General features: G+C 40.0%; 1 long non-coding RNA gene across 1 annotated transcript; it reads right to left on the bottom strand.

The window, feature by feature from the left end:
• Nucleotides 1-7,357: 7,357 nt before the first annotated feature.
• On the bottom strand, nucleotides 7,358-9,461 carry LOC107826355 (uncharacterized). Its single transcript, XR_001657260.2, has 2 exons — nucleotides 9,133-9,461; nucleotides 7,358-7,559 (listed from the first exon to the last, which is right to left on the bottom strand). It is a non-coding gene; the product is annotated as an uncharacterized LOC107826355 (long non-coding RNA).
• Nucleotides 9,462-11,863: the final 2,402 nt, after the last annotated feature.

The raw sequence follows: 11,863 nt of genomic DNA, 5'->3' as shown, positions 1-11,863 counted from the left end.
GAGGAATGGATTTCCCTAGACATGGATTTTTCCAAAGTACTTACTACCTGGAGAAAACATGGTTGGATTGCCCTTTTTTCTCGGTACTGGGTGACTTATAGTCAGTGTTGTATATGTTCCGGGATGGATTTCCCTGGGTCGTATGGGCCATATACAGTACCGAGTGGTTGAGCATGATGAGTGGAAAGTGAGAAGCAGTGAGATTGAGTACTCTGAGAGTGTGAGTACATGTTTCATCTTTGAGATACATGGCATTGGCATGCACACATGACATACATGCATAGAGACACATTTTCCTGATGTTGTACGGTACCACGTCATTTATGACTTTTACACACATTGATATGTGAGCATAGAGAGGTATTTCACACTTGCTAACTGGAAAAGAAACGAAACATCTTACTTATTTTGGAAAGGATTTTTGGAAACTTTTATAGTTTTCAAACTATCTTATACTTTTCGACGATTTCGGTAAAGGATTTGGGTTTTCACTGTTATTCTTGAAAAGTGGAACTATTTTCGGGAAATTGTGATAAAGCTGAGCATTTTATTTCTGAATTGGTTCCTTATTTATATGCTCTACATTGTTATAAATACTTGTTGGCTATTGGTGTTGGACCCGACCATATTCCAGCTCGTCACTATTTTCAACCTAAGGTTAGGTTTGTTACTTATTGAGTGCATGGGGTCGGTTGTACTCATACTACACTTCATACACATTGCGTTCAGATTTCAGATGCTGATGTTGCTGTGTTCGATGGGAGCTGGATTGGAAGGTTGTGTGATCCCTATGTTGTTTTGTTGAGAGTTCTCTTTTACCAGTAAATTATATGTAGTGCAATTTGAGTTTTGATCGCTTGTGGAAGTTGGCTTGACTGTTACGAGGATAAATGCAAAATTTGCAAATGATTTGAGGTATTATGTGGTTTGTGTTACATGAGCTTAGGAAGGATTTAGTTTAATCCTATTGCTGTGTTATGCCAGTATGGGGGTGGCTATTGAAAGTTATCAGATGCTTTATTCCTTGGCCTTGAGCCAAGTAGGGGAGTCTGCTATCGACGGGTTGATTGCGCGGTTATGTGTTGCATTAGTTTCAGTTTGAGGTATACTGGTGAATTAGTTATGGCTTACAGAGGTTGAGATCGAGGGTGACTCGAGTAAAGGAAATTTTGGATAAGGGTTGCGTTATGCTTTATGGGTATATGAGAAATATTGGATGACTGAGTTGTTATTTGTAAAGGGTGTAGCGTGCATAGGGTAGGGAATCACTCGGTTGCTTAGAAGAGTGGATTACTTCCTTGGGTGTTGTTGTGCTAATGGGGCACATGTCGTTCGGTTCGTTTGATCAATTTAATTGAGACCTGAGTAGAGTGGAAGATTCTCAAGAATGGTTCTAATGGATGCAAGATTTAAATGTGGCAGTTGAGAATTTTGCGGATTTGTGCATGGCTAAAATCGGAGGGTTAACACTGGATGGTGTCGAGACTCGCAGTATTTCTACATCATTGTGGATTCTATATTTCAGTATCATGAAGGTAAGATGAACAGCTTAAAATTCATAGAAGGTCTCTTCAGAGTGGGTATCTCGATTGTGCTACTTTTGTGGTGCTTAAGAGAGCATTCAGCGGCTTATGAGCCTTAGGGCGGTGTGGTTTTATGCTAGGGTCTCGTGTGGTGAGTCTTGGTTGAAGGATTGAAGTATTATGGCAAAGAGGAGTATCAATTTGAAGGTAATTCAGAAGGAACTCGGAGAATTAGGACAGTTTAGTAACGGGTTGGATCATCATGGTAACGAATGTGATTGGCTCTTTTGGTGCTTATGATGTAGTGAGTTTCTACAGGTATTTTGTGGCGATACTCTTAGGTTTTGACGGCCTGCATAGCCTGGTTGAGTTAGAGGGGTTCAGTCCTAACGGTTTGGTTTTGTGCAAATGGGATTCAGAGAGTTCTTGATGGTTTCTACCACGATTAGAGATGTATATTTCCTACTGGCGTGAGGAGCATGTGATGTATGGTGATTTTCTCCTGGATGGGATCAAATGGAAAGTTCTTGGCTAATTAAGCATGCAGTTTCTTGTGACTCGGAGTGGATTACGAAGCTCTCGTATTTTTCGTATGATGGCATGGTTTGTGCGGTGTGTTGTGTAGGATTGAGAATTGCACATGTAAGGTCACGGTTCAATTTTGAAGGGAAGGTCATGAGTCCTTAGGCAACATGGACAATTTCGGACGACTAGGTAAATGATATTACTATCTGGTATGGATTGATGATGATATACATTTTAGAAGGGGCAATGTGATTTGATTTATGGATACTTCATTGGTATTGCGGCACTCTCTTGTTTGATCGACTGATGATGTTCAAATTTTGCTTTGTGGCACAAAAGAATTATAGAAGTATTCCTCGTGGTATGATCATGTATTGGAGAAGTGTTAGACATTCAGGCAGTGAAGTTGAGATCAGATATGGTGATTCGTGTGTTCTATGGATTTGGAGACTGGGAGTTCTCCTGAGTAGATTGTTTCGTGGTTGTGGACTGTAAAAACATAGCCAAGGTTAGTCAGAAGATAGTATGTGTTGTGATTCAGTTATTGTGAACTTCCGGAGGGTTATTTATCTATTGTGAGTGATGAGAGTTGATTTGGGGTTCATTGGTAGGCCTAATATAGATGTGTGTTCTGCACCAAGACGGATTGGTTGGCTACATACTGCCATTGTTGAGGGATGTTCCATTCGATTGTTGTTAAGCTTATTCGTGTTCTTAAATGATTTGTGAATTACTCTTCTATGCCACGAGGAGTTGGGATTCATTGGTTATATGCACATATGGTGCGGTTCTATTTGAGCTTTATAGCAGAATTTGAGCGAGATGAGTATTTGGGTATTGCATTATTGATTGCGCATTGGCTATGTTCTTTCCGAATTGTAGTATTATGTTATCTGCTCTCTGTGGTTATGGTAATGCACTTTGGGTACTTGATGTCGAATTTCGCGTGGTTATTGATTTTGAGCAAGGTAGCTCGAGGTATATAATAACAACCAGCGTTTGGATGGGGTCACGCATTGCAGCGAAGTTATGTTGAGATATGATCCTTTGTGTTGGATTCGTGTGTTTTGGTTCTACGGTGTGTGCTAGGCTCTTAGCATGGTGTTGTGATGGTACTTGTTAAGCTGGTGGCACAACGCTCTCGTTTGAGGCATTTTCAGGATTGAGTACATTTGGAATGTTTCTATTTGGTGCACGTGCTGTGGATTTAAGTTGTATTGATGTGTCATGTCACTAGAGTGATTATGTTCGATGGGATGAGGTCATCGTACTAGAATGGGTGCTATCGGATCTGATTGCGGTATATTTGGAAGGATATTGATGCTGATCGGCTTAGAAATTTGTTATAGTTCCTATCGAAGGAGAGGGAATTCCACAACTTGTTGATCTGGTGAATGGTTATGAGTTTCTGCGTGTGTTCTTTCATCATTGGCAGTATATGAAGGTGTTAGAACGAGGCTTTGTTTGATAAGAGGTTTATTGCCGGCATTGGGTTGTTTTGAGCAGCTATTGCAATTAGAAATTATCGCTATGAGTGTTTGAGTTATGTGGTATATCACGTGATTTCATCTTGAGTTATGGCTATGACTAGATTCAACTTGTTCAGACTTATACAGTGTGTAGATACGAGATTCTGATCTTATCGAAAATTTCGGATGTGGAATTGGATTTTAAGGCTTATGGGCTAGGTTAGATTACGAAATTTCAGTCATGTTGTGTTATCAGACCTATATGGGATAGGGTGACGTGGGATCACCCCCAGGTATGTGCATGGTAAGGTTACGCGGCGATTTGATGGCTTTTGGAACAACTCTGGGCACGTTCGAGGACAAATGTATGTTTATGTGGGGGAGGATGTAACGACTCGACCGGTCGTTTTGAGCATTTGCACTTCGCTCGGTTGTTTGAGGGCATGAGTAGCTCCATAGGATGTATTATGACTTATGTGAATCGTCGGTTTTGGCTTTCAGGTTATTCAAAATTGATTTGGAGGAATGATTCTCAATAAGAAGCTTTAATTTGAAAAGTTTGACCAAGTTTTGACTTTTTAGTATTTGACCTCGGATTAGATTTTCTGATGGTTCTATCAGCCTCGTTGGGTGATTTTGGACTTAGTAGCGCATCCGGATTGTGGTTTGGAGGTCCGTAGTAGAATTTGGCTTGAAATGTCGAAAGTTGAATTTTGAAAAGTTTGACCGGGAGTGGATTTTTTGATATCGGGGTCGGATTCTGATTCCGGAAGTTGGAGAAGGTCCGTAATGTCAAATGTGACTTGTGTGCAAAATTTGAGGTCAATCGGACGTGATTTAATAAGTTTGGGCATCGGTTGTGGAAGTTGAAGTTTCAAAGTTCAATGATTTCGAATTAATGTGTAATTCGTCGTTTCGATGTTGTTATGCGTGTTTTGAGGCTTCGAGTAGGTCCGTGTTATGTTATGGGACTTGTTGGTATATTTGGACTGGGTCCCGAGTGGCTCGGGTGAGTTTCGGATGAGGTTCGGATCATTTTCATTCCATGTTGCATTACTGAAGATTTTTTGGTTCTGGTATAACCGCAATTGCAGAGTGTTGAGCGCAGGTGCGGAGCCGTAAAAGCGGCAGTACAATCGCAAAAGCGAGAAAGGGAGCTGGGCGTGTTGATCGCAGGTGCGGGTGCTTGGACGCACCTGTGCAACCGCATATGCGGTTCAAGTGCACAGAAGCGCGATCGCAGAAGCGGCTTAAGGACCTCAGGTGCGAGGTTTTGCTGAGTGAGGTTGTTTCACATAAGCGAGGAATTACCGCAGAAGCGGTGGTCGCAGATGCGATAATTTGACCACAAATGCAGAATAGCTGGGCAGAGTTATAAAAATCGAGGTTTTGGTTCTTTCTTCATATTTTGAGATGTGGGACTCTGATTGAGGCGATTGTTGAAGCAAATTTCATCACAAGGATTGAAGTAAGTGTTCTCTACTCAGTTTTGATTATATTTCATGAATCTATCTTCGATTTTAGCAATTGATTGATGAATTTTAAAGAGGATATTGGGGGTTTTGGCCTAAAGTATCATAATATGAATTTTTGAGTTTTGAACGCCGATTTGGAGTCGGATTTGAGTGAAACTAGTATGGTTGGACTCGTAATTGAATGGGTTGTCGGATTTTGTGAGTTTTATCGAGTTTCAAGGTGTGGACCCCAATGTGATTTTTGGTCGGATTTGGGATTTGATGTAGAATTTGATCTTTATCATTTGTAATTGCTCCCTTGGGCTTTATCTGATGTATCTGAGTTGCTTTTGGCTAGTTTTAAGCCGTTCGGAGGTCGCTATGCGCGTGATGGCATTTTCGGAGCATCGCTTGGCTTGCTCGGTGTTGGAATTGGCTTGTTCAAGATAAGTAACTCTTTTAAACTTAGTGCTGAGGGTATGCAACCCCAAATTACATGTTGTGTGATTGGTATCGTGGTGACGCACATGCTAGGTGACGGGTGTGTGGGCGTGCTCCCTGTGAGTTGTGATTCTATTGTTTCCATGGCACTGTATAGTGGCCCTATTTTCGTTGATATCTGTGTTTTCACCATGTGATAAAGTAACTGAGCTGTCAATCATGCTAGATATCATGTTTAGGCTTTGTGTTGATATTGTTAGGACCTATAGAGGTCTTTGCTTGTTATCATCTCACTGATTTCATTGATATTTCGTACTCAGTCATATTCATGCATTCATATCATATCTCAGTCTCAGCTGTTACTTATTGATACATCATATCATTGTTCCGGGTCAGTGTTTATGACATTGTGAGCCCGTGGGTGAGACTGGAGAGATTGATGACTGAGTGAGGCCGAGCTGATTATGAGTGACAGTTATGGGATCGGGTTGCACGCCGCAACGGTTATATTGATGATTATGATAGCGCTTGGGCTACAGGAGCCCCTCCGGAGTCTGTAACATACCCCCAGCGAGCACAGATGATACTATTGAGGAATGGATTTCCCTAGACATGGATTTTTCCAAAGTACTTACTACCTGGAGAAAACATGGTTGGATTGCCCTTTTTTCTCGGTACTGGGTGACTTATAGTCAGTGTTGTATATGTTCCGGGATGGATTTTCCTGAGTCGTATGGGCCATATACAGTACCGAGTGGTTGAGCATGATGAGTGGAAAGTGCAAAGCAGTGAGATTGAGTACTCTGAGAGTGTGAGTACATGATTCATCTCTGAGATACATGGCATTGGCATGCACACATGACATACATGCATAGAGACGCATTTTCCTCATGTTGTACAGTATCACATCATTCATGACTTTTACACACATTGATATGTGAGCATATAGAGGTATTTCACACTTGCTAACTGGTAAAGAAATGAAACATCTTACTTATTTTGGAAAGGATTTTTGGAAAAATTTATAGTTTTCAAACTATCTCATACTTTTCGATGATTTCAGTAAAGGATTTGGGTTTTCACTATTATTCTTGAAAAGCGAAACTATTTTCGGGAAATTGTGATAAAGTTGAGCATTTTATTTCTGAATTGCTTCCTTATTTATATGCTCTACATTGTTATAAATAGTTGTTGGCTATTGGTGTTGGACCCGACCATATTCCAACTCGTCACTACTTTCAACCTAAGGTTAGGTTTGTTACTTATTGAATACATGGGATCGGTTGTACTCATACTACACTTTCTGCACATTGCATGCAGATTTCGGATACCGATGTTGCTATGTTCGATGGGAGCTGGATTAGAAGATATACCTGCGTTCCTGTTGTAGCTGCCTCTTGTTCATAGTAGCCTTAGATTTTAAAACTCTGTTTATGTACTTTTCAAAGAGAAAGTGTATTTAGTTCATATGAGCTTTGTAAACTCTATTTTTAGAAGCTCGTGATTTGTACTAACAGTCCTTGGGGAATGTATAAGATTAAGATAATTCATTTATTTAATTGTTTTATTAAAAAGTTAATTGAAATTGGATAGTTATTAGTTAGCTTACCTAGCGGGTTGGGTTAGGTGCCATCATGACTAGTGAATTTTGGGTCGCTCATGTTGGCCCGAATTAATTAAATGTTCTAGGCCTCTGTAACTTAAAATGCACTAGGAATACATGGAAGTATTCAAAAATATCTTAAACAAACATCTGAACAAATGACACGTATGGATATTGTTCCTTAAAGGCATGCTCTCTATCCAGTTCATTTATCTCGTTAGTTCATCAAGAAATAGGCATGTCACAAGTTCAAAGTATCTAGATTATTAGCTAAACCAGTTTGATCGGTGTTATCACTAAGTGAAATTATATTTAAAGCATGATATCTAACTGATAGCTATATATATTAACCATTCAAAATAAACAAACAGAAGCATGGATTCCAGAGTTATCAACATTAATATAGACTTGTAGAGGTGAATCAAATCCTATAATCATGGTGTCTAGGTGTTAAACATGAACCTTATTCTCTAAGTAAACTTTGAAACATCAACCCGTAAATCTTTCCCTTCCCAGGCAACTCCAACTTGACCCAAGAGTTGATCTATGGCGAAAAATTCTTTAAGTTAAGACCCCTGCAAATCATAAATCATACAAAGACATACCAGAAGAAACAGGCATCTCGAAGAGATTCACCACAGAAATCAGACTCTAACTTATTATTTCCTAAAAGCATGATATCTGATGAAATTTGGCTTATATCAATTATAGAACACAAATGCAGCACTGGCTTATAATTACTGGCTCTCAAGATATTAATAACAATATATAAGACACTTTTAAGTTAATAAGTATCATAATGACATGATATCTAGGCTTAATTATTCATTGAGGCATGTTCAGGTAGTATAGATTTTACAATAGCAAGGAAGATTATAAGCAAAATTTGGGCAAAATTCGTAAGTTATATCACTACACCTGGAATCTACCACTTCAAATTCATTAGTTCGAATCTAAACGTAGGAAACGAATTACTGGTAACAAGATCAAATCACAGAGAGCGAGCATACATCTTTTAGGCAGAATCTTTTCATTTAAAGAAGTACCAGATTAATCTTTTTGGTCCTAAGGGCATGGTGTTCTAGGTGAAATACAGAAACTCAAATATGTACTAAACATTAGCCAAACATATGCACGTACATAAATTTATTATATATTTAGTTACGCCTCCGTCATGATTTCTAGTTGACAGAATACTTTGAACAAATCCGAACGGGTCAAACTGATGATAATTCTACGGTCAAGTTCTTAGCGCACCAGAACCACAATGCAAACGGTGTCAAGCACATAATGGGGTTTAAAAGACGCACCCGGGAATTTAATCTTGGCATGCTTTGAACAGAGTGCCGCATGGTACTCGGCATGGCCAAGAGTATACAAAACACACAAATAGAGTAAAAGAAAAAATAAAAATTAAAGAGGAGAACTAGTCTATTCTAACAACAACCAGCACACAAAGGGATCGAAATGCGTCGTTCAGGGAACTAACGAGGTACTGTTCAGGGAACTAACGAGTGACGGAGTACCGAATTAATAAGAAAACCAGGAATCCAAATAAATAGCTCGCGAATAGAGTTTCGACAACAGAATAAACCCAACAATTATAGCGATGAACTTGGAACAGCAGCAACAAGAAAGAATCCGAATATCGAGAGGAATGAAAAGCAACAAACTTTGCCATGACTTACAGCCGGCAAAGCAAGAATAGAAAGGCAACTCGTGTAACAGATCTCAATAAGAAGGTTATAATGGTTGTCAATAATAGTCAGAAGTCCCCTTTCGATGCATAGAATATATCAGTATTTATAGTTGTGAATTAGTCTTAGGACATGTATCTAGCATGGAAAAGAATCAAATAAAACAGTGTATCAAATAAATAAAAAATTTGGATTGCTAAGCAAGGATTCGGGGATTAAAGCGAAATTGGAGTACTAAAAAATGAACCGTTGGTAATTAATTCAAATGAAATAGATTATGATTATTGGAAAACTTCGCTTTACATAATCAAATTATGTATTTCTACATAATCAAAAAATTAGAAGAGAATATTGACAACTGAATTTCCAAAATTGCTATCCAATCGATAAGAAAAACTGAAGAATGGGTGAAGCGCTTACCTCGAAAACTATCCATATTCATCTAATTGATTTGAACCTACGGATGTCGAAATGGAAAGAAGAGCATGCAAATCTTCAATCATGACAGCAATTTAGACTAAAATTGGGGCAAAAATCTTGGCTCCCAATCGCAATTTCTTTATAGATTTTGAAGAGGAAAAGAATTGAGAAAAGAAAGTTAAAAACAATATTTTAAAAAAAGGAAACAAATCAAAGAATTGGGGGAAGGTGTTGGCGAGTTGCTGGCGAAATCGTAGGGGGGAGACGATGGTTGCATTTTGGGATTTTTAGGAATAGGAGAAGTTAATTGTTTGAAGGCTAAAGGTTATTAGGGGAATTGGGCTTTGCCGCTTTGGATGTTTGCTGGCAAGGTGAATTTGATTGGGTCTGGGGTTCTAATTGGGTTGGGATTTGATGGTAGAATGGGTTTTGGGCTTAATTGATTTTTGGATTAGGTGTGAGATTGATAATTGAGCTACTATTAAATTAAAATGTCATAGTAATGATAATTAATAAATAAAAAATGAGATACATGAGGTTGAAAAATAAATATTATATAATAGAAATAGTTGAACAAGCTAAAAATAAATTATAAATATTTATGTTTAACCGAAAAATCGGATAACGTTAAATTTAGATATGGTTCTAAGGGTATGCAAATTTCTTTGATACAAAATGACAATATAGGTATTTTTTGCTATGAAATAGAAAATGATAGATGGGAAGACTGAAAAATATTAGAAGAACAAGCACAATGAAATCTTAATGTATCTTGGAGGGCCTCCCTCTATTGCAGTCTATCTCCCTTTTTATAGTAGAGGGTCACTACTTTATCTATAACAACATAATAAATTAATACATATAGTGTAGAACCCATGATGGTTTGTCTCTCCCTTGATTCTCGCCAAGATTCTCTCCCTTGGTGCGGTTGTAATGGCTCTTGTCTGCAAGCTTGGCACTGACTCGAGCTTGGTGCTAGATCGAATCCCCAGTCTTAGTTCGAGCTCGGTTCTGCCTTGGAGCATCGATATTTGGGGCCTGTGTCGATCGGCATTACCCGTAGTCCGATTCGGACACGGGCTCGATAATGATATCGAGTTTTGCCGTTGATTGGTCTTATAGCTTGAAGCTCGACATCTCTACTTCGGAATTCGTCCGAGCTCGCCATGCGGATACCCTTCGATTGAAACGTCATTGTCTTAACCGGTCTTTATGACTGAGAATCGATTTTGACCGTACACAGATAGTTCCCTCGTTTCTCGGAAAGGATGTGGCGAGGAACGATATGATTTCCCGGCGGCTCGATCAAATTTATGCCGACGTTTCTATCGAACCCGATCTCGACGTATGTGATAGCTGTCCCATCGGCTCGGTTTTACCGAGGCATTTAATGTGTGTCAGACGGTGGTCGGCCACCGCTGATACCGAACCGTCAGGCCTTAGTCTATAAATAGTCTTTCCACACAACTTTTACCATTTTTGCGCCTTCTCTTCTTCCAAACTTTCCTATTTATCCTCTCTACTTCGCTGCTACGGTCCGGGGCCGTCCATACCAGAATTTTGGTGCTGTCTATTTCTTCCTTTGCACTCTTTCCTTTCATATCAATGGCGAAAACTTCCAAAACCGTACCTCAGAAGAAAACAACCTCTTCCTCACGGCCGTCTGATGATAAGGCGCCGGCGGAGCCGTCAGTTCATGACTACGTTCCTGGCCCGTGCATTTTGAAAACTGATTTTAAGGTGGAGAACCCTTCCTCCGTTCCGGGTTGATGCAAACACGTATTGATCTATACATGCTTTATAACGGAGGATCACCTCGAGGCCGTCCGAAAAGACTGCAACTGGGGTTCTGAGGTCGTGTTGCAAATTTCGTCTTCCGATGAGGATGTTACCACTTACGTTGAGGGGTTTTTAAGTGTTTACACTTATCCCTTCACACTGGGACCTGTCGACCCGGTGATTATTGATTTTTGCAAAAGGTATCAAGTCACCCTTGGCCAAATCCATCCCTCTTTATGGCGTATAGTGATCTTATTGCGCTTCTTCTCTATCAAAGCCGGGGGGTTGGATTTTTCTCTGAACCACCTCATACGACTGTATCGGCCTCAGATCTTTCGAGGACTAATCAGACTTCATCATCGGGCATCGAAGGCATTGATGTCGAGCATCGATGAAGACAAGGATCAAGGTTGGATGGGTCGTTATATCCGAGTGAGGACCCGTGATCTCATTCCGGAGGAGAAGATGTCGTTCCCTGAAGAATGGAATTTTGACCGTAAGTGATTTTTGTTCACTTTTCAGGTGCTTTTTCTATTTTTTTTGATGTCCTTCCCTGATGTTCAGCTTCCCCTTGGATGCCACAAGCGGTGCTCGACCTCGAGGACTGGGTTCGGAAGTTGGCCTCGACCTCCTCTTACGCCGAGCGCACTTGGCGTGATTTGGCAAAAGGCAGATGGGAGGCCAAGAACCATGGTGAGGTTTGCTTCTTGTTTCCTTTGAAGTATTCTTTGCATTCTATTCGTTACCAATTTCCTCTTGTGCAGGCATAACCAGGGATGCCGCTTTGAGGCCTTCGAGCGGCGAAGAAGGAAACAAGTCACTGGTCCCTAAACATAGGGAAGATAAGAAGCGAAAAGCTTCCTCTCGGTCAGAGGACCCCAAGCCCAAAACTCGCAGGGTGAAGAAAAAAATAATTGCCCTTTCGATTGACTCGGTCCAACGACTGAGAGAA

This window comes from Nicotiana tabacum, chromosome 22, assembly GCF_000715075.1.
Source record: "Nicotiana tabacum cultivar K326 chromosome 22, ASM71507v2, whole genome shotgun sequence".
Classification (NCBI taxonomy): Eukaryota; Viridiplantae; Streptophyta; class Magnoliopsida; order Solanales; family Solanaceae; genus Nicotiana; species Nicotiana tabacum.
This window is presented reverse-complemented; position numbering and strand designations above follow the sequence as displayed.